At 37.2% G+C, this 22,741-nt stretch overlaps 1 protein-coding gene and 1 pseudogene across 1 annotated transcript in view; both read right to left on the bottom strand.

The window, feature by feature from the left end:
• Positions 1-22,741, bottom strand: part of CRY3 (cryptochrome 3) — a 121,761-nt gene that overhangs the window by 4,910 nt on the left and 94,110 nt on the right. The gene's annotated exons all lie outside the window — the stretch shown is intronic.
• LOC149571154 (uncharacterized) lies at positions 8,595-10,262 on the bottom strand (annotated as a pseudogene).

The raw sequence follows: 22,741 nt of genomic DNA, 5'->3' as shown, positions 1-22,741 counted from the left end.
AGATTTTTACAGTTATTAGACACTTTGGCACAGGGACAGCGATTAGCAGAACAGAGAGCACAGGAACAGAACCAGAGAATGGAGCTTATGATGCAGATGATGGCTCGACAAATGGGGATGAACGCTAACATAGGTGGAGGAAATAATCAGAATGGTCACAATCAGAATGGGAATAATCAGGATGAGATACATAATGGAGGCGAACAAATTGGGAACAATTTCGGTCATGCCCCCCAGCAAGCTAGGACAGTGAGTTCGAGGCCTATGATTCCTACGTTCCTTCCTAGAGCTCCAGAGCAGCCGGTACCAGAACCCCAGATCACTGACATACAGGATCAGCTAAGGAGAGACTGGGAAGCAGGAGGTCCAGATTTTACAGCTGCAATCACCTTTAGAGAGTATATGGATGTGCGGATGAAGCATATGCCCCGTGGACAAGACAGGACTCAGAACTATGAGCTACGAAAGAAAGTAGGCAAACTACAGTTACCATATTATGATGGCTCGGGGAAGTCTACAGCAAGAGCTTGGGTTCAAAAGCTTGACACATACTTTCAATTGAACCCTATGTCTGAGGAAGAAGCTATTAAGTATGCAGCAATTCACCTGGATGGGTTAGCACACGAATGGTGGCATCATGGTATGTTCACTATGGGTCATGCACACATTACCTCATATGTGGAGTTTACGGAGAGACTGGTTGAACGTTTTGATAAGAAAGATCCAGAACTCCATTTCAAGGAATTAGCCCAGCTTAAACAGTGGGGCTCATTGGAAACATACATTTCAGAGTTTCAGAAACTTGCAGTGTTAGTAACAGATGTATCTGAACGAAGGCTATTGATTTTATTTATGGATGGGTTAGTTGATCCGTTGAGAGGGTGGATTAAAGCTCTCAACCCTCCCACTTTGCAGGAAGCCATTAAGAAAGCTCGTGACATGGATTCCTCTTCAGCTTCTAAAAATAAATTTCAGGCAAAGAGTTTCCCTTCAAGAAAAGATAAGGACAGGAAACCCTTTCATAGAGAGGCACAGCTACCTAAGGAAGAAAGTAAGAGGCTGGACAAGGAGACACTTAATGACTTGCGTAGGAAGAAGCTATGCTTCTATTGCAAAGGCCCGTACGAGTACGGCCATGACTGTCCTATGAGGCCAAAAGGGAAGGCCAACCGGGCAATGTGGGCTTATTACGAAGGCTCAGATTCAGATGGTTCAGAACATCATGATGAGGATCCTGATGAAGCAGAGGGAGAGCAGGAGATAGACAGTGCAGGGCAAAGGCAGGAAACAGAGCTACATTTACAGGAAGCACGACTGTCTAGTATCCAGAGAGAGGGATCTTTCAGACTTCGGGGAGTCTTGGCTGGACAGAAGGTTATTACATTGTTGGACACAGGTGCCACGCATAATTTCATTGATGCACGATTTGTAGAGAAGCGTGGACTCATTACTGAGGAGTTCGAAGGACTAAGAGTCAAGGTAGCTGATGGATACACTCTTCGTTGTGACAGGATGGTACGAGACTTACCTTTGCGCTTGAACAACTATGAGTTTAAGGCGGATTATCATGTGGTCAACATGGGTGACATGGACATAGTACTTGGGATGCAGTGGCTACATTCATTGAAGGTGGTTACCCTGAGATTAGAGGATATGGAGATACAATTCGAAATAAATGGTAGGATTCATGTGCTAAAGGCTATCCATAATGGAGACATCAGGACTATCTCATTTAGGCGGCTGGAGAGATTAACTAGGCATAATGATATAGAGTGGGCAGCAGTTTGTGCTTTGATACCTACACAGGAGGAGCAACATAAGGCGGACTATCATCCTGATATTCAGAAGTTGAGGATTAAGTACGAAAAGGTATTCAGTGAGATTCCACCAGGCAGGCCACCGGACAGAGGCATTGAGCATATTATTGAGCTGGAGGAAGGTGCTAAACCTATCATGGTCACACCATATCGACATCCAAAGCGACTCAAGGATGAGATCGAAAGGACCATTGAGGAGTTGCTAGCGATGGGGCACATCCGACCCAGTAAGTCACCTTTTGCATCTTCTGTTGTTTTGGTAAAAAAGAAGGATGGAACGCTTCGGATGTGTATTGATTACAGGGCATTAAATAAGAGAACCATTAAGAACAGGTATCCTATTCCTCGCATTGATGAGTTGATAGATGAATTGCATGGGGCTTGTTATTTCACGAAAATTGATTTGAGATCAGGATATCACCAGATCAGAGTCCGTGAACAGGATATTGAGAAAACTGCTTTCAGATGTCATTGTGGGCACTTTGAGTTTGTAGTCATGCCTTTCGGCCTGACCAATGCACCTGCCACTTTCCAGTCCACTATGAACAGAGTTTTCCACCATCAGTTGAGGAAATTCGTGCTGGTGTTTTTTGATGACATTTTGATCTATAGCCGATCATGGCAGGAGCATCTAGAGCATTTGGAGACGGTGTTGAGCATTCTACAGAAGGAGTCCTTGTATGCAAAGGAGTCCAAATGTGACTTAGGGATGACCGAGCTGTTATATTTAGGACACATCATTAGTGCAGAGGGAGTGCGGATGGATCCTGAAAAGATTCGCGCTATTGTTGATTGGCCTCCACCAGAGAACCTTACACAGTTGAGGGGGTTCCTTGGTTTATGTGGTTTTTATCGCAGGTTTGTCAGTGGCTACTCACGACATGCAGCTCCCATGACAGATTTACTGAAAAAAGGGGAATTTGTGTGGACTCAGAAGGCACAGGACTGTTTTATGAGATTTAAGGAGATAATGACTACGTGCCCAGTTCTAGCATTACCTGATTTCACGAAGCCATTTGAGCTTCAATGTGATGCATCTGGAGAGGGAGTAGGTGCTGTACTTATGCAGAATAAGCACCCCATAGCTTATGAGAGCAGGAAGCTCAGAGGCCCTGAGCGTTCATTCAGTATATATGATAAGGAGATGTTGGCCATCATGCATGCTTTGGCCAAATTCAGACAATATCTTGTGGGTAGCAAGTTTTGTATTAAAACTGATCATAACAGTCTGAGGCATTTCTTGGGACAGCAGGACCTGAATGATCGCCAACAAAAGTGGGTAAGTAAGTTGCAGGCATATGATTTTGATATCTCATATGTCAAGGGAACTCAGAATGTTGTTGCAGATGCTCTATCTTGAAGGCCACACCTCACTCTTATGGTTCAGATATCAGAGGATTGGCGACACTTGATTATAGCAGAGTATGCCAGGGATACATGGGCCTCCGATATAGTAGAGGGAACAGTGATTGATACTAGATACACACTTGTAGATGATTTGATCATTTACAAGAACAGGATTTACCTAGTCCCAGGATCGAAGGTTAAGCAACTGATTATGAGAGCACTTCACGACTCACCGACAGCAGGCCATCCCGGGTACTTCAAGACTTACAAGTCGGTTCGAGAGCGGTTCACTTGGAAGGGGCTGAAAGCTGATGTTTTGCAGTATGTTCGAGAGTGTCATGTTTGCCAGCAAAACAAACAAGAACACAGCTATCCGGCAGGGCTCCTACAGCCACTTCCGATTCCCGACAGGAAGTGGGAATGCATCTCCATGGACTTTATCACAGGTTTGCCCAAGGTACAAGGACGAGATTGTATTTATGTGGTTGTAGATAGATTAACGAAATATGCTCATTTCTTTCCTATCACCACTACACATTCAGCAGCTCAGGTGGCAGAGGTTTTCTTTCGGGAGGTTTTCAGATTGCACGGCTTGCCTCAGAACATTGTGAGTGATAGGGATAGCCGTTTCATAAGTCACTTTTGGCAGGAGGTATTCCGGTTATGTGGCACGGAGCTTACACCCAGCACTAGCTATCACCCACAAACCGATGGTCAGACAGAAATTGTGAACAAATGGGTGGAAGGGTATTTAAGGAATTATGTGGCAGCTCAGCAGCGAGCTTGGGTCAGATGGATATATCTCTGCGAGTATTGTTACAATACTACATATCATATGACTATACAGATGACACCCTTCATGGCACTTTACGGTTATGAAGCACCTAGTTTCTTGGATTTGTTGTTGAGCGACAGCCGGGTACCCAGTGCAGGTGAATTATTACAGGAGAGTAAGGATATAGTTGCTACCCTCAAAGACAATATTGCAAGAGCTCAGAACCAGCAGAAGCAGTATGCAGACCAGAAGAGAACTGAGCGTAGTTTTGAGGTAGATGATATGGTTTACCTCATGTTGCAGCCATACAGGCAATCTACTCTTAAGAAGAGTGGTGCAGAGAAACTTAAGCCACGCTATTATGGACCATTCAGGATTATCAGGCGAGTTGGTGAAGTGGCTTATGAGTTGGAGCTTCCCGCAAACAGCAGAGTGCACAATGTGTTTCATGTGTCACGCCTCAAGAAGGCGTTGGGTCAGAATGTGGTGCCTTCTGCAGTATTACCTCCTTTAGACGATGAGGGAAAATTGATTTTAGTACCAGAATCCACCTTGGAGAGCAGAGAAAAGCAGCTTCGTAGAAGGGTGATCAGAGAATACTTGGTTAAGTGGAAAGATTTACCTGTTGAGGATGCTACTTGGGAGGGGGAGGCTATTTTGCAACACCCGACGTTGAGATTGCTTGAGGCCAAGCAATTTCAGGAGGGGCGGACTGTAATGTCCCCTCTTTAGTTCGACATGGCATTGATCATGGATTTGCCTATTCCAGACTCTCATAGGCAAATGGTGTGGAAAGAGAGTCAATTCTGCGGATCAGATAGTCATATCTTGCTCTTGAAGAAGTGTTAAGAGGTTATATTTTATCATTATGTGATATTGGGGCCCACATGTTATAATTTTAATTTGAGTTGCACTTTTTATTTTATAAAATTACTTTATTATAAAAAGTGCATTATAATGAGAATTTATAAAGGATGTTTCTAGAAGTTCTAGCAACTTCTTAGAAAAGTGAATAAATAGAGGGCTAGGCCTCTCATTTGGACATGCTTGGATTGGAGAACTCTTCTACTTCTTCATTGTGAAGACATTTGTGGACTTTGGATCTGCAAATTATTCGATCTTTGGGAACGAATCACTCCCTTGGATTGGCGACTTTGAGGGTGTGAAATATCACCTAAATTGTTGCATAATTGGAGTTGGTATTCAGCCATCTCATTGGAGCTTATTGAGAATTCGTTGTTAGGGTTTGTTTTTGGTTTGAATAAGGATTTCAGATTTGCCCTATCGTTGGAGAAGCATTTGACAAGAGTTTGAAGACAGAATAACTGCATTTTCAGAATTGGCAAAGCAGGGTTCGGAACCACATAATTGCTCATATCTCCTCAACCCCTTGGAGTTATTTTTTATGGTTTTACAGGGTTACTACCTAACCCTAGGCGCCCATTTTCCTTGCATTTGGGGGTCCCAAAACCCTAATATTATTTTATTTCAGCAGCCGTACAGGTACGGCCTGGTACGGCCCTGCTAGTTTGGGCAGCAGCAGCAAATTGAGGATAGTTTGGGGGTGCGGTTGGAGGTCTTCATCAACGATCTGCAGCAAAACATGGTGTTCTTCCATAGTTCTTCAAACCAGGTTCTTGCATTCTGAAATATATGTCAATTTTTGGGTAAATTTGCTGTCATACAGTCATTGTAATAATCAGACCAGAATTGGTAATAAAATAATTTCAGAATTTATGGCATTGTAATTGAAATATAGTTCAATGGCTTTATATATATTGTAATTCTGTGATTATATTCTGAAAGTATCAAATCTGAAATTACCATATTCTGAATATTGTTACTGTTACACGCCAAGTGTTTGACAAAATTCCTAAGTTCAGTTTGAGGGTTTCTGTGGCCTTTATAGAGAGGGTCATTACAATATGTCGAGGTATGAGAAAGATATCTAGGTCCATGATTGGCTTGCTCGAGTTTTAATCACCGAAATGTTGTAAGAGGTATATAAACACCCAATCTCTCCTCAATTTGGTAGCCAGTCATATTTGCAAGCATTCATGATCAAGAATCAATCAAGTAATCGGAATTCAAGATCTCTTCTACAATTGAGCATTCCATTCCTTCAAAGCATTCTTCCTTCCTCATCAATCAGTGTGCCAAACTACAACATCCATCATCCAAGGCTTATCTTTTATGATTTCCTTTGGGTTTTTGTTGGAGTTGAAGTTAATGGATTAACATTTGTGGTCACATCCAAGGAAGCATTACATCATCAAGGCATGGGTAATTTTAATTTACAATTCAGATTTAGCTTCTATCTCATCTTCCCTTATGTAATTTTATCACATTTTTAAAGTTGAATCCAAATCAAGGGTTTGACTCGGGAAAATCCTTTTAGCCAACCTTCTTCCCTGTTTTTTGTTTGCAGGAACAGGTTACGGAGCTGTTGGACAATATAAAGAAAGATTGGAAACTGGTGGGAGATCCCTGGAAAATTTAATCACAATCTTCGGGTACAAAAGGCCATTGACGTTATTTACCGAAATATAGGGCATCCTTCCCATTATGTACCCTGCATAGAGTTCCCAGATTTTAACCACGAGTTAATTTGTATTCTGGTTTCCACTTATGTGCTTTTCATCTCACTGTCAATTTGTATCAGTTTGTTATTTCCAAATTTTCCATAACTTGCCTAATTTATCATCTACATTACACCATTTAATCATTTCCCTTTTTCATCATGAGATATTTAGTGAAGCATCCTTGTCCCGCCTAGTGCTTGAATCTCTTCTCAAGCCTAGTGATGCATTTTCCTTCAAAATGTGCAATTGTGAAAAGGAGAGTGAACTATCCCAAATGGATATTTGCTCTGCTGCTGCTATAATGTTTGATTATATAAATTATATTTTCTTGTAGATTTTTTTTGATCTTATAGAGCTAGACAGAAGTTACAGAAGAATGTTTTTTTTTTGTATTTTTCAGAATAAAGGTATTACAACGAATAAATAACAGTAACTGATAAAATAGAAGTGATAGAAATCATATGCAGCAATATACACTAATCTGGAAATGATTCTAAAACCGTACCAGCAGAGTCTGATTTATTTCAGAATAGTACCAATACAGATATACTTCAAACAAGGTTGCCGACAGCTGAAGATGGGAATTGGCTACAGCCAAACAAGTTCAAATGATAAAGCCCAAGTTGCTGCAATAAAACAAATCCAATCTGCTGCAAATAAACATCCCAGAATTCCTCACGTGAGCTGCTATAAGGAAATGCCAAGCTGAACCAAAGTGGCCACCTTCCCTAAAAATCCATTGTGCAAAGTGTGATTGCAATACTAAAAATCGATCCTCTATCTTGATCAAACTGTATGCATAAGAACCTTTGAATTTGATCTTGTTGAGGGCTACATCCCAACAAATCTGCTCTCAGCACTAGCGTTTGCGTCCTAGATGAGGAATGTGTTGGTAAACAGATTGTCCTTTTAAATAAACTCTCCAAATGCCCAAATCTGAAAGAACAATTAGATGCCAACAGTTGGATAATCTATCATGAGATTGATAGATTTCCTCTGAATTGGAAGGTACAGCTCCCTTATGGAATGATATGCAATGAATTTGTTTTATTACCTAAACTAACTGGGTGCGTTCTTAACCCGAGAACGAAAGAGGAAAACCGAGTCAATCCTAGGCAAGATTTACTCAAGCAAAATTTAGATCCTAAACCAAACCAACTTCGAGAACTTACACATCTTATGACTCCTCGGCATTGGTGATGCAATAATGTTGTTAGTTATGCAAATGCAGCGACATGAAATTAAAAAGAAGATTAAACATCTGAAACTTTGCAACATGAACGGATGAAAGTACTCTGATCTATCACCCATTCACCATTTAGCTGAGAATGCAAGAAAGTGCTTAAGACTGATTATAACATACTCTGATTGGAAGTAATCAAAAAAAATGATGCCTAAATGCTCTGATTCATAACAAAACCTTTCTTGTTTTGAACACAACAAACATAATACTCGGATTACATTTGCTTACAATCTACAGCCAAATCTATTACAAAGAACCAAAATATCCATCTCTAATGCATGAATGAAAATGCAGAAAATTGAATGCTCTCCCCTCTACTCCAGCTCTCCAACTGTATGCAGAAAAAGCAGAACCTATATGCAATGCAATAAAATATCTAAACTAAAATGCCCTCTCTTCTGTTCCAGCTCTCTGACTGTCTGCAGTCAAGAAGAAGACCCCCTTGCCTCCACAAGATCTTGCAATAAATAATTTCTCAAGTGATTGATTGATTCTTCCATGACCATCCAGTTCCTCTACCTCTTCGGTTCTGTAACCATTCAGTTTGTAATTGATTCTTGGGAGAAAACTCCTCCCTTTAACTTCCCCCTTTTTCTAGAATAGAATTACATTTCATTTAACTAAATTTTTCTTCCCAGAATTGCTACCCGTAAAGGCCTACTCCCTCGTTATTAATGGCATTCCACATGTAGAAACATGCTCTTACAATTCATAAAAGGTTTGCCAAAATTACGGGAGGATTCCACTACCCAGCACCCACATTAAGTATTTAGACTGAAATTTGAAAAGAGACTCTCTCCCATGTGGATGCCTTGCATTTAGAAGTGACATTAGGTCTGCCCCATATTGTTTGGAGAATCCACTCCCAACAAAAGACTCTTCAATATGCGATCAGGCATGCCCTCCATGAAAGTAAACAAATGTCCAGCCTCGAGAAGCTCGTGATAATGAATCCACAGGAGCTTTCTAGCAATATAACGATGTAACAACACTGGTACAAGTGCATCCTGGTCTCCTTGCCATAAATGCATAGAGCCTTCATTGTTGGGAAACAGATTCTGGAGATCCATGGGATCAAAATCCCACTTACCAAACATAACCATCATGTCTTTGTGCAAAGACTCAAAGACTCGTTACTACAATGTTGCCCTGAAATGTTCAGCTGTTCGACGATGAGCATAATTTTATTTATTTTTGCATCATCTCAGCATCAGATCGGCTATGAGGTTTCCAAGTACTAGATATAACACTCGAAGAAGGAAACCACTTTTGCGACATCCACCAATAAGTTAACCAAGGGGCATAATATGGAATACGAAGTGCCCATTGCTCTTGTGGTTGCTGATAATAAGCTTCATTAGATAAATTAGCAAGGAAACCAGGCCGCCTGTAATTTACAGCAGGTGCTAGGAGTGTCGCGCCTGCTAATCTGTGAGGAATATATTTGAGGCATCCCCAAATTGAGAATCCTCCCATAGAGACGCCCGTTACATAAAATTTTGGGTCAAGCTGTTCAATATCAAGAGTCACACTTCTGCTAGATCGCTTAGGATCTGGATCACTTTCTCCATACCCAGCTCTGTCAAAAGTTACAATGTACACACCCAGTTCTTCCTGAAGTTCTTGCAAGATTCTTAGAAACATTAATAGAATCATTTATGGATTCCATAAAACCATGCATGAAAATAATCTTGTACTTGGCTCTCTCTTTTGGAACTCCGTGTTCCTTGTAGGCCAAATGTCTACCATCTGGAAGCTGAACACGAGAAGTAGCTACAGGGGGGCCATTGGGGAATCCACAAATATTAGAAGGAGGTGGTTGGATGGATTTGTATGCGCATGCAATGAACCCAACAAATGAAACAAGTAACAGTTTCTTTAATATGCCTCTACCATCCAATGCAATCGAACTGTCTGAAACTTCAGCTTCTTGCTCTTGATCAAGAATTGATGATGCGCAGATTTTGTTGCCTTCAACAAGCGGCATGGCTGAACCTTCCTGCTTGAGGTTATTAGGTTCTGATTTATTATCTTCCTCCACAGAGGATACCTTAAGAGCTGTTTCTAACTTGTCCTCTTCCTCCCGAGTGATCTTCTGAAGAGGGGTCACTGCAGATCTATCTTGTTGACTTCAATTTCCCAGTTATCAGAATATTTCTCTATCCCCTACTCAACGGGAACATTGTCATCTACAGTTTCTTTGTTGTTGTTAATTATATTTCAGCATCCTCTTTACTCAAATTTAACTCATTACATCTCTTATTCTTGAGGTGTAAATGCACTTTCGTCTATCTTTCTATTTGAAGAGTCATGGGTAAATATAGGCGATGAATTCAATTGTTTCTTCTCAAATGAAAATAACAGGCTGTCACATAACTTCCTATTTCTAACTCAGATGAAACTGATTGATAATCACTATCAGGAACCTCGGGAACTTTTTGAGCATCTGAAGAACTGTTCACAACCTTTGCAGTGGCCTCTCCTAATTCGTCAGACATCTTTGCATCCTCTTTTGTGCCAAATATATATATATATATTTTTTTTTTATTTTTATTTTTTTAAAAATTGGAATCTCCATACCAAGATCTCTACGGGCAACCATGAAAGCATCTAACTCCTTCACAATCTCAGCATGATATTCTCAGCATGATATTCTTTGCATGATTAATGAGATATAGATACACGAACTTTTTCAACTTCAAATTCTCTGCTTTAATGTGACAACCGCATTTTGAACATGCTTCACTGAATTCTCTACAATTGGTAGTTCGTAGGAAGTTAGAATTCCCATGATGGCTTCAACAAACTTGCATGCTTCCATTGGTGTCTTGTTATCATAGAGAAGCAAAGATCTTCCATGCTCCATAGTTAAATCTGCTAGAATAGTTGTAGTTTTGATTTTCATATTCAAATTAGGCTTCTCTAAGAAGAGAAGTAGCAAAGGAACCCCTCCAGCTTCAAAGCATCAATTACATTTTGTTGAATCAAGGCCTCTCTTCTATTGTCATCAAGCTGCAATTGTGCAAGCATTTTGACCATTGCCAATTTGGATTCCTCTGTACCTGGAGATCTTCCAAATTTGCAGAGCCCTTAGTAACCAAATGTCTTTCCGGATTGCACATACTGTTGCATGAATCTCTGAAATAAGAAAGATTTGTATATCCTTTATTTGAGAGGATCATCAATAAAACATGATATCCTTGCCGGGCTAGGAGCTATCACCTACCCAACATGACAACACTTAAACCAACCCACCTGGCAAATAAATGAGAGGTCGAGAGAAAGGGAAATCCGACAAGGATGACCTACCTATAATGACTTAGACCTAGACTCAAGACTGACTAAACTGACCAATATTGCCAAAAAAAAATGGGTCACTTGAAGTCAAGCAACAGAATGCTCTTCCAGAGTAATGACATCCAAATAGGTTGACAAAATGACGAAAGATACTCATCTTTTGGTTACCATCTCCGTATATCCCCTTTCCAAGGCAAATCGAACCCTAAAAGAACCCTAAAGTGGATTTCATTTGAACTTTATAATATAACATTATTTCCCCAATCATGGCGTCCAAATAGAAGGAAATCATTACTTTATTAATGACGAATAGCTCCAAGCATCAAATAAGTCCCGACAAGTGATAATCAAATAATAGAGACTGGGCTCTTTCCAACAAGCTATCACACATAGGCAAATCGATCCAAATGGAGCCAGAAAACTCCTTATTACTCCAAAATGGCTAAACACTAAGCCTTATTTAAATTATTAAAACGCTAACTTAGGAGAATATTAAAATATATTAAAATATTTCACAAGTAGCCAAGGAACAACCCAAACACCTCTAAAACATGAAACTAAGTTTGTCACCAGCCTGTGACTGATGCCGGACAACCCGGGCCAACTGGCAGTCTCACCCTCAAATCTAGGGATACTCCTAAAAGATAGGGAACAAACCCAAATCTCCTGAAATTGAGACCAAGGGGTGATCTCCTAGAACCTCAACTCTAGAAACGTCACCACCTCCTAAAAGGTAGGAATCCCCTCCTGCAATCAAGGAACTGCCTCCTAAAATGAAGGAACTACTCTCAACTAATCTACTACTGCCTATAATACCAAATCCGGACGCTGAAAACCCTAACTGAGTCCCTGAGCACCACTGTCAACCTATGAGACTCCATAATAGGCTAACTCTCATGTCACTGCTAGAAAGAGCTAAAGAGGGGACATGACAGAGAGGTGATCTATTTGTTTACATTGCTTCCCTTTTCACCCTATAATTTTGAAGAACTTGACTCGTAACATTTCCAATTCTGATTTGGTATCTAGATCTCCTTTCTATGCATTTCATTGTGACATTTTATGCAATTACTTTTGGCTTTAGTTTTATTTTTGCATTCATTAAACAAAAAGACATTAAAATTACATTTGTTAATAGATTCACTCTTGCATTTACATGTTAAAAAGAAAAAAATCTGAAAATATTTTAGTTTCAACCATTGTCATGTGTATTTATATTAGTTCCTTTTTATGCTTTATTTCATAACACTAGCTTATTTCATTACAAAATGTCTGATTTCTGCATGTTTTCAAGACCATTGCAAATGTGATGGCACCGCCTAATGTTCTGGTATGTGTTTTCCACATGTAGATCCTAATGCATATATATAGAAGTAGAAGAGACATGTTTCTATGTTCAATATTGATTATAGTAAGTTAATTTCCATTAGACATTATTAACAACTATATGTGTGTGTGTGTCTAATTGATGAATAATCAAATGCAACAATATTTAACCAATGACCATTGGGGATTTAACTATAGATCAATTCAATCTGACTGAAGCTACAACATTAACACTCCCTCTTAGCTAGGGAGAATTGTTATAGAATACATTATGCTCTCAAGAATATAGATAGATATCATCTCAATATGATATTCTTGGAGTGATGCAGGATCTTGGAGTGATGCAGGAGTATCCTAGGTTGGCTAGCAATCCTACATGATGGTATGGTTTGACCTTGGAGTTGGGAGACTCGATCAAAGAATGAAGTGTGACTTGGTCGATACTGAGTTGGTTTGGTTCCTGAGTTAACCGAGTGACTCGGTTAATGTTCAACGATGCTTGGGGCACTCGGTAGTTACTGGGAGCTCGGTTTGCACTGGGAGCTCGGCAGTAGTGTTGCCCGAGCAACTCGGTCATTGATGGGGCTTGGTTGCCTCTGAAGGATTCGACACATGCTTGTGCTCGGTTAGTGAAGGAACTTGGTTATGTTTGGTGGAATGCTGGCACTCGGCATGGTTTTCTCTGACACTCGGTTTGGTCTTGGCTCTTGTGGTGCCTAAGTTATTAGTGCGCCGACTTTTGGCATTTAAATTATGTATGGGTATTTAATTTGTGTTGCAACCGACTTGTGGCTTGCATGGGCATTTAATGTAAGGGTTTATTTTAATTTGTAATGGGCTAGGCCAACCTATGACTTAGTTGGGTATAAGGGTGTTTTGTGGAGTCTTAAAAAAATGGAGATTAGTAGATCATCTAGCTTGGAGAAGAGGATGAAGTGTAGGAGCAAATTTTGAGAAGGGCTAGTAGCTGAGGCTTGGTAAACTAGGAAATTGCTTGGTGGGCTTGCGAGCACAAATTGAGATTTCCTTGAGGTTTTCTGCCAGAGTGTGGATCTAGACTGGCTGGGATTAGTGTGGAGTTGGATCTTGCGGGATCTTGCAGAACTGTTTTGCAATTGCTTTTTGGATTTGGCCCTAACCTGGAAGGCCTTACAGCCGAGCATATTGCATGTAAACAGTTGTTTTATGAATAAAGAGTTGCATTGGGTATCAGATCTTGCATTTGTGTATCTTGTTGTTGTGTTTCCACTGTGTGTTTATTTGTAAGGATCCAGATTACCTCCAGTAGGGGTACCCTCGTATTCTCGTTGCATCATAGAGTGACATATTTAAAGATATCAATATATATCCATCAAATCAGATACAATCTAAATAATGCTATATCATCAACACTCCCTCTTAGCAAGGAAGGGTTAAAACAACACAACCATCTCACAAAATGGTGATCTAATTCTGAGAAATCTTATCAATCTCACATTCTTGTGATATGAGCGCTCACATCAACACCAAGATGCCTATCAACGAGAATATCATATCCTAGAAAGAAAGATTTCCAACACACTCTGGGACAATATTTAATGTAATCTATCAGATTACAACCTTGATTTCAAGGACAACAAAGTAGTCTTCATTATGACAAGTATCATGATCTCTGGCACACTCTGGGACATCAACTTAACGTAGTCTATCTTAATACATTACTATCATGATCTCTGACAAATTCCAAGATGTTACATCCCAAATTTTGACCTAATTTGAAATATAGCCATTGAGGTTCACATGTAGTCAGTTGGCAGTTTAATTTTTTATAATCTAGCAAAATGGTAAGATAGTTGTTATGATTTCAAGTGAAGATAACATGCTAGTTGATCGTTAATCACAAATTCATAGAATTGAGAAGATGGTTAACCGTTATGATTAATTATGATTATATAATTCATTATAATAATATAATTTAACTACGGGGAATTTCCTTGCAAGAAACATGTCAAAAGGGGTGATAGCATTGTCAAAAAAGAATTAGGCAGGAGTATCACCATCACTGAGCAAATGGGTTGAGGACCTAGCAATTTGAAATAGGATACATCTGTGGGACCCGCATGAGTTGTTTAGACAAATAATTTAAATAAAATAATTGAGTTAAAATATAAAACATATCTCAAAGAATTTTAATTTATCTTTCATCATATTATTTTAATAAATATTTATAAACGTGCATATAATATAAAAATGATTTGGCACCATTATAATTTAATAATTTAATAACGTGATGTTTATATGTACATATTAGATTATAACAATGTTCAAATTATAATAACATTTAAATTATTATAATTTTTGAATTATAATCTTCCAATTCTATTCTTTCTTTTTAATATTTTTGCTCTCAATCAATTAACACTTGGCATAATTAATTGATTTTATATTTGGCGATTCGAATTGTCATAATCTTTCCAACTTCTTTTCCAACCTTTTTATTTTCTTTTCCCTCTTTATTTCTCTCCTTTTTCAATTCGAATTCATGATGTATTAGAATGGGCAACTAGTCTTCTTGATAACCGATGATAGCCAAAGGGTCACGGCTAACCATTAAAAAGAGTATCATGAATTGATTTGGGGAGAACTTCTTTCTTTTTCTTCTGCATTTTTCTCTATCTTTCTTTCCATCTGCTACGTCTTCTTATCAAGCCGAGTGAGAACGTTCTCAAATATAACCATTCAGAAGTTCTAAAATCTGATTCATTCCTTTCTCCCTTTAATTCCATCAACAATAGGAATTTAGAGAAAAGAATTATACAGTGGGTGATCAAGAATTCCGGCTACGGAAGAAAGAAATCCGAATCTATTTGCAGGTCATGTGTCTTCCTTGCTAAGTCCCAACCAATTTTAGTTGGCTTGCATTACTTTCTTTTTCTGAATTGTATACCAAGAAATCAGTGCTTTGTTTGGTATGTTTACCATTAATATATTTTGTTGCTGCTGCATAAAATAAACAATGGATTGAATAGGAAGTGTATTTTGAATGCATAACTTCCATCCATAGTCGGAATTACATATAGTTCAGGTCATGATTAAATGCAATCATATTTCATAAGGTTCCTTCTTTTGCTGAGCATATGCCCGACTGTAGTCGGCTACAAGAAATTTAATATTTGTGTCTGTATTTCACAATTTCTTCTTTCTTGTTTGCTGTCAATTACATATTGATAGAGCTAAGAATAAATTAAAAATGTTTTTCAAATCCTTTTCTCTCTGATTGAGCATCCATCCATGGTCGGCTAGGCATGTTGAATAGAGATCAATTTATAATACTAGCTATTTGTATTCTAAAATGTATATGAGATCATTCGTCAAGTATCCTTGAGTATATATCATTTATGAATTCATTTGGCAGTTGTATCAAACTTGATTGATTACATAAATCCACATCAATGCACAAGTTTTTATAAATTTTCCAAACATATTCAGAGTATTTGTAACACCGAGGAATTCACTAGCAGAAAAGCCTTGAAATGGTGAAGAGGTGGAGTTGATCTACAAGAACACGGAAGAGAAATCAGTTATGATTAAATTAATTAATTAAACATGCAATCTTTAAAGAACATAATTATGTAATCACAGAGTGTGAAATGTTGGATGTTTGTGATCTTCTTGAATAATTGACAAAGTCATCTGCTCTGAGAATTCCGAACACCTGGGACTCACCCGGCTGTGTAGCCAAAGGAATGGGTGATGAGGTGAGAGAAAGGAATCTGCAATAATATGAATCTATATTAATTATGGAATAACAAGGTTTAACATTTTTAAAAGGAAACATTTAACAGCTCATGCAAAAATCATGTTTAATGTATCTCCTGCTGTCAAGTCGACAGGTGTGTCTAGATGCTAGGATGCTCAGCTGATGACAAGATGACTCCTGTCCATTCCGAGTAGGAAGGCCTTTCTCATTAGAAATTGTGTGGGGATTAAGTTAAGGTTCGAGGTTGTGTGGTTAAGCCCCTGGCAATGTTTCACCTCTCCCCAAGATGTCAGGCGTACGTCAGGCAAAGATAAGTCATACATTCAATTGGTTGTCGAAAACAGGTATTATTACTTTATGATTAATATGCAAGAAGGTAAGAATAATTGAGTTATATCATTGTTACACCTAGATGCAAGAGAAAGATTTATGGATTGTTTTTCATTTATATGAATATCGAATATAATTATATTTTCTAATCTTGAGTTACTGTCACAGTTAAGTAATTGGAAGGAAAGGAATCTGAAGTCCTAATTGATTGAGTGATGACTGGAACCCTAAATGATACAGTGGTATCGGGAGCCCTAGTTGAATCCGTGGTATCAAAAGCCCTAATTAAATCCTTGGTATCGAAAGCCCTAAAAGATTTCAAAGGTAATCAATGCCCTAATGATTACACTGGTGAGTGATGCCCTAATTTTATATAGTGTTATTTAATGATAATCGTCATTTGATTTTGATTTAACAATATTGGATAGAAGCCGTTTCGTGATATTGTTATAGAGGTATTTGTGGACTAACTTGAGTGGTTGCAGAAGCATCCTTAGTTTTGAATTCGACCTCAGTTTCCATGGTATGTGAATTTCAATTTCTGTAGTAATTTCATTTGATGGTGTTTTAAGTTTTTAGTTTAAGCAAATTTTGTTTAATTGTTTTTAACCATCAATCCCTTTCACATGAACGAAACTGATTTAACTGACTTCCTATGAAGATGAAGTGATAACTGTATTTCTTTGAGTATGTTAGTTGTTAACTAAGACCCGAGAAAACTGGTTGTTACACAAGACAACAAGTTAATGTAGTCTATCATGATAATAGATCAAGAAATCAAGAAAAAATGTAGTACCATGATCTCTGACACATTTGGAACAACTTAATGTAGTTTATCATGATACGTTCGTTATCATGATCTGCGGCACATTCCAGGATAGCAACTTAATGTAGTTCATACTGATAATAGGTCAAGCCATTGTTAAGATTGTCACCTGACAATAGCGACCTCTCAACACAAACATCGATGAAAGATCGTCACCTCTCATGATGTTTTCCAACAGAATCATGTAGAAACTCACATGATGTCCACCATGAACCATGTGAAAGGGTGAATCCATCGTAGTTGCTTCTAGAGGGTGGAACAAGGGCTTTTACCTTAAACTTTTCTCTCATAGAGAAGAATGCATTTGAAGGAATTTCACCTCAAACTTTTCTTTCGTAGAGAAGAACTCTTAACAAGGAATTGCACCTCGAAATTCTCCCTATGAACATAGATTTTAGGAAATCAGATCCTCTAGCTGGTCCCTTAGAAGCTCTCTTAGTCCAAGGATGTATGTGATAAGCTGTCAAACTCCCTCTAAATCTCATATCAATCTTCTGACTTTCTGATGACAAGTTGTCACTTCCTCATGATGTACACAAGGGTAGGCCCATCAAAATCATAAAGTCACACACATATTTTTAGACTCCCTCTTAATATAGAAGGATACTCATAACCTCAATTATCAGAGATACTCACTTCAAGAGCCACACTTTATCCAGCCTGATCATCAAAGACTAATGAATTTTAGATCACAACTTCTTTGAAGCTACTATCACAAGCTTGAGTCTACACAATATTTGGTAGCATTTATAAAGTACCAACCTTTTCCTGCAACAATTTCCTCAAACATAAAGGAAAAGATCAAGGCAAAAAAAATTTATACTACATATAGTAATACAATTAAGAGAGAATACAGTGAGTAGATAAATGTAATACTCAAAAATAACAAATACTTATCTACACATGAATGGAACATCTCCCTTTAAAGATGGTTCCAATGGGAATAGAACATTGTTTATAATATCCCCTCCACAGGAGTTCCCACTCTTATATTATCAAACAATTTTGCATCATATTCAATTATGCAAAACTTCTTAATGTTCTTCTTTGCAAAGAATCATCCTTGGGGATCAAAAGAAAGAACAAAAGCATAATAAAGAAAATGACTCTTATATTACAAGCATAGTTAAGAAATTGACTATGATATGCAAATAAAAGTAGTACTCAAAAGTGAATAACCAAGAATGCTTATCTAATGAATCATTAACCATCTTAATGCACCATTCTTCTCTTCCCAATGCTATCCTTCACGATGTGAGTCCTTTATATGTATGTGACAGTTTGATTGGTAGTTTCTTCTAGTATCACAATGCAATTTGTAGTTAGCATTTGATATGAAATTCACACCATTTCACCCTCTTGAGAATCCCCAAATAAATTAGTGTTGCAATCTCAAAGATGCCCCAAAACTCTGTATTATCTAATGACTTTCGTCAACAATCAATTTATGTTGGATGTGTAAGATGGATTTGTCAGACTTCCTCTTAACATCAATCTTTTGAGCTCCTTTCACCTTTGAAGAAGTGTTGGACTCTTGAATCTGATATAAATCCTCCTCTTTCCTACAATAACATGTTAGTGTTTTCAGGATCACTAAAAATAAAAAATGTAATGGCACTGCCTAATGTTGTGGTATGTGTACTACATATTATTGAGTAGTTTGGATTTCGTACTATTGTTAAAGCATTCCTATATATTCTGAAAAACAAAAATATATATATATTCAAAGAGCCAAAAACATTCTCCAACATTGCTACAATGTGAGCCATCAGGGGTCTTTACCGTGGTATCAAAGCTTGCATGATAAGTGTTTGACAAAATGTCAAACCACTAGAATTGAAGTTTGAACCGATTGGGGCTCTTTACAATTTCTCAGTACAAGATTAAGTTATGGTTCATTTGAAGAAAGGAAGATTTCCAGTTGGGACTTATAACAAATTGAAGATGAGGAAGTTTGTATCTTGTAAGATCTTGAAATTTTTTGATTCTGGGGATGCTTATAAAGTGGAGTTACCTGAGGATATGAATATTTCACCCATATTCAACATTGCAAATTGGTATGAGTATCATGAAGTTGAGGGAAGTTCGAATAATGATTCAAATGTGAAATAGCAGTATCCTAAGAAGCAATTGAACCAAATAAAGAAAGTATTGGACAAAAGAGTTGGAAGAAGTATAAAGGTATAAATAATATAGAGTATTTGATCAAGTTGAAGGACAGACCAATTGAAGATTCTTCATGGATTTCTCAAGCTGAGTTGGATCATTTTGATTCTTCTCAAGCATCAAAGTGAGAGACTTACTTTCTTATCAACCCCTAATGTCTGATATAGGAGCATCTTGGGTTCTGAGCAATCTTGCATCAACCAAAAGCATTAAGGAAACCTATTCTAGAATAAAGTTTGTTATGAACCTATGTGGAATGGAATTTTCCTCTTCGCCCATATGGAATGGGTTATTTTTCATTAGTTAGCATTTGTTGCTTGTAGGTGGTACATATAGAAAACCCCAATTAGAGTTGCTTTGAATTATCTCACTCATTGATCTTGAATCAATCAAGGCTCTTGGTTGTAATTGAAAGCCCTAGCTAAAGGCTTGTTCATTTCATTTGTGAAGGAGAAATTGGTTGTGAAATTGTTATTAAGAAACTACAAAAAAATTGCGAACTCATTGAAGCTTGGTGAACACTCGTGTTATTCAAGTGTTAGTATGATTTCCTACTTCTCAATTGATTAGAATTTGTTTGTGTCGAATAGTTGGATGAAAGACGTTGATGTTGAATATTGGTGAAGCCTCTTATGTTCATACAATTTGTGATTTTTTATTACAAGTTGCAATACATAGTTAGTCTAAACTCATTTCAAAATTGAACTTCAATTAACTCATATTCATTAATTTTCATGTCTTAAATGTGTCTAAGTGGTTTGAAAATCATTCGCATATCCTTAGAAGCTAAGTTACCAATGGGTGTAGATGTGGATGGGGATATGAGAATCAGGTGCACAAATGCATGAGATTTTTCGGAGCCTATAATGTCCACAATTGGATCCTCTGATTTTGCGGACTCCTTAAATATCCCAATTCTCAATATCCATTTTCTTGGTGTTAATATTCCACATATATAATTTTTTTCCCCTAAAGTTGCCCTTCATAAAAAATATTATCTCGAGTTAATAATTATATGATATCTAAGTTACTGATTCTTCCTTAGCAACCCTAGATGCGGAAGCTGGTGCGAACGGATGCTTGGTGCATTCGGAAGCCCTATGGATGCCACTTGCAAGCCACCTACAGGATTTTTGTGCTTTCTACTTGATGATGTCGATGTCTTAAGAGGGAAAATATGGGATTAAAGATCTTCTAGTATGGCATACTGTGCAAATAAATCCAAGCAAACTGTGAATTGATTTGTCTATGGTATTGTGGCTGGCCAAACTATTAATACTTCTACAAATTTCCTTCATTGGTTGGGCGTCTAGTTCTCTATGGCAGTCTACAATTTTGGGCAATTATTTACATGTTATCCAATGATACTTACAGCCCAAATGCACATGAGTTGCATATTAATATACTTCTTGGTTCTATTTGTTGTTTGAATTGTATTTGGACGTCTTGGTTCAAGGTGTCATTGCTATTAATAAACAGATTTGTTTTTAATCAGCCATTTTTGGGCATTCGCATAACCCAGATTTCTTATTTGTCTGCAAGTCACCGGTTTTTATATATATTTATAGATATACGCATCCACACCCCCCAAAAAGAAAAAATTCCCACATCTCGCATCCACTTCCAGATCTACATCCCAAATTGGTAATTTAGTATTAAATTAATAATATATATTATATTGCTTATTTATTTTATTGTAATATTATTTTTAATTAAGTAATTAATTAACAAATCCCTTTTTTTTTTAAATTGTAATGTTTATATTATATTTCATATTATGATAATATTAAACATATGTGAATACATAAGTTTTATATTTTAATTGTATCAATATACAATTATATATAATATTTGTACTATTATTACTTCACACTAATATTATTATTATATGTTATTATTGATAGATTATTATTTTAGTATTATTATTTGTATTTATTGTTTATTAAATCTTTCTTTCAAGAGAACGTTAAAGTTTGGGTTCTAAGTAGGACATGACAAGAGCTTTTGGATGCATTTAGGTGATAGATAGATAGATAGATAGATAGATAGATAGAGATAATGCAAGAAATATACAAAATTAAATCATTTGATAGTATGATACTTCATCATTGATCAAGACAAATATTCAATGTCAAGTTAGCAAATATTTAAATAACCCATATCATATATGTCTTTGCTCACGATTCAAATGAAAATCCGAAAATCATTACAATTACAAAATCAAATATAATTATACATTTTTACAACTATAACATGAACATCAAATATTATCATATATTTGATTGTATATTAGTTATATTTAATGATATATTGTAGTCTAAAACAACTTATTTATTTATAATTCTCTAAAAATGCATAAGATGAAATAATAAAACATAATTCCTAGTGACTAAAGGTCAACACTTCATAAGCTCACGAACTTTCCCCAACCCAAGTATATAGATCTAAGAAGGCTCCATCTATATGGGAGGGAAAATAGAGAGGAAATATCACAATCGAAGCATAGTTCAGGTATTTTGAAGTTGGCTTAATTACTAGTACCAATTTATTCATGAGAAAATTAATAAATCTTGATATCAAAGAAGAGATGCTCAACAATTCAAGCTCTAATGGAAGCGCGAATTGGGGGAACTTTGATTTATCGGATTAAAAAATACGACTTTGAAACTCATCAATTAATAAAGAATCCTCTGCCCTGCAATACCAACAAACATTGAGGAGATTACACTTAGCGATTCAATGGGAACCAAGATAAGTCAAAACTAAAAGTTCGATAAGCCCACTAGCATCGCCACAATGCTTTTCAACATTCTAGATATTGAGTTGTCATCACCAAATCCTAATCAGGATATACCATTACAATTCGTGTTTTCCAATCACTGATAATCATTGAGATGTTGAACTATTTGATGCATTTTTTGGGGGGGCTCATGTATGTCCCTTAAGACTTCTGTGATACTCATAGACAAATGTCAAAGCAAAAAACGTTTTTTGTTTCTCCTAGATCTAAATGATACCTTTCATTAATAATGATAGATAGATTTTAATGACGTCCACGAGACTAAAGTAGTCTATGGGACCCATGCAATCGCCCTCCCGAGTCAGGAGCCAAACTAGTCAGTTGCAAAGTTTTGGTTAACTTGTCTCTTCTTCTCTGAATTTTGATAATCAAATCCGCTGTTCTCTTCACTTGATCTTCCTCAAATAAATAGTTGAAGTCCTTGTTCTGCAGAATTTTTGTATAATCAGATCTGATGTCATTGTAAGCCAAGCATTCCATGACAAAGTGTTGC

Source organism: Cupressus sempervirens, chromosome 2 (genome assembly GCF_028749045.1).
Source record: "Cupressus sempervirens isolate cs-2001-9-10 chromosome 2, ASM2874904v1, whole genome shotgun sequence".
NCBI classification, from domain to species: Eukaryota; Viridiplantae; Streptophyta; class Pinopsida; order Cupressales; family Cupressaceae; genus Cupressus; species Cupressus sempervirens.
This window is presented reverse-complemented; position numbering and strand designations above follow the sequence as displayed.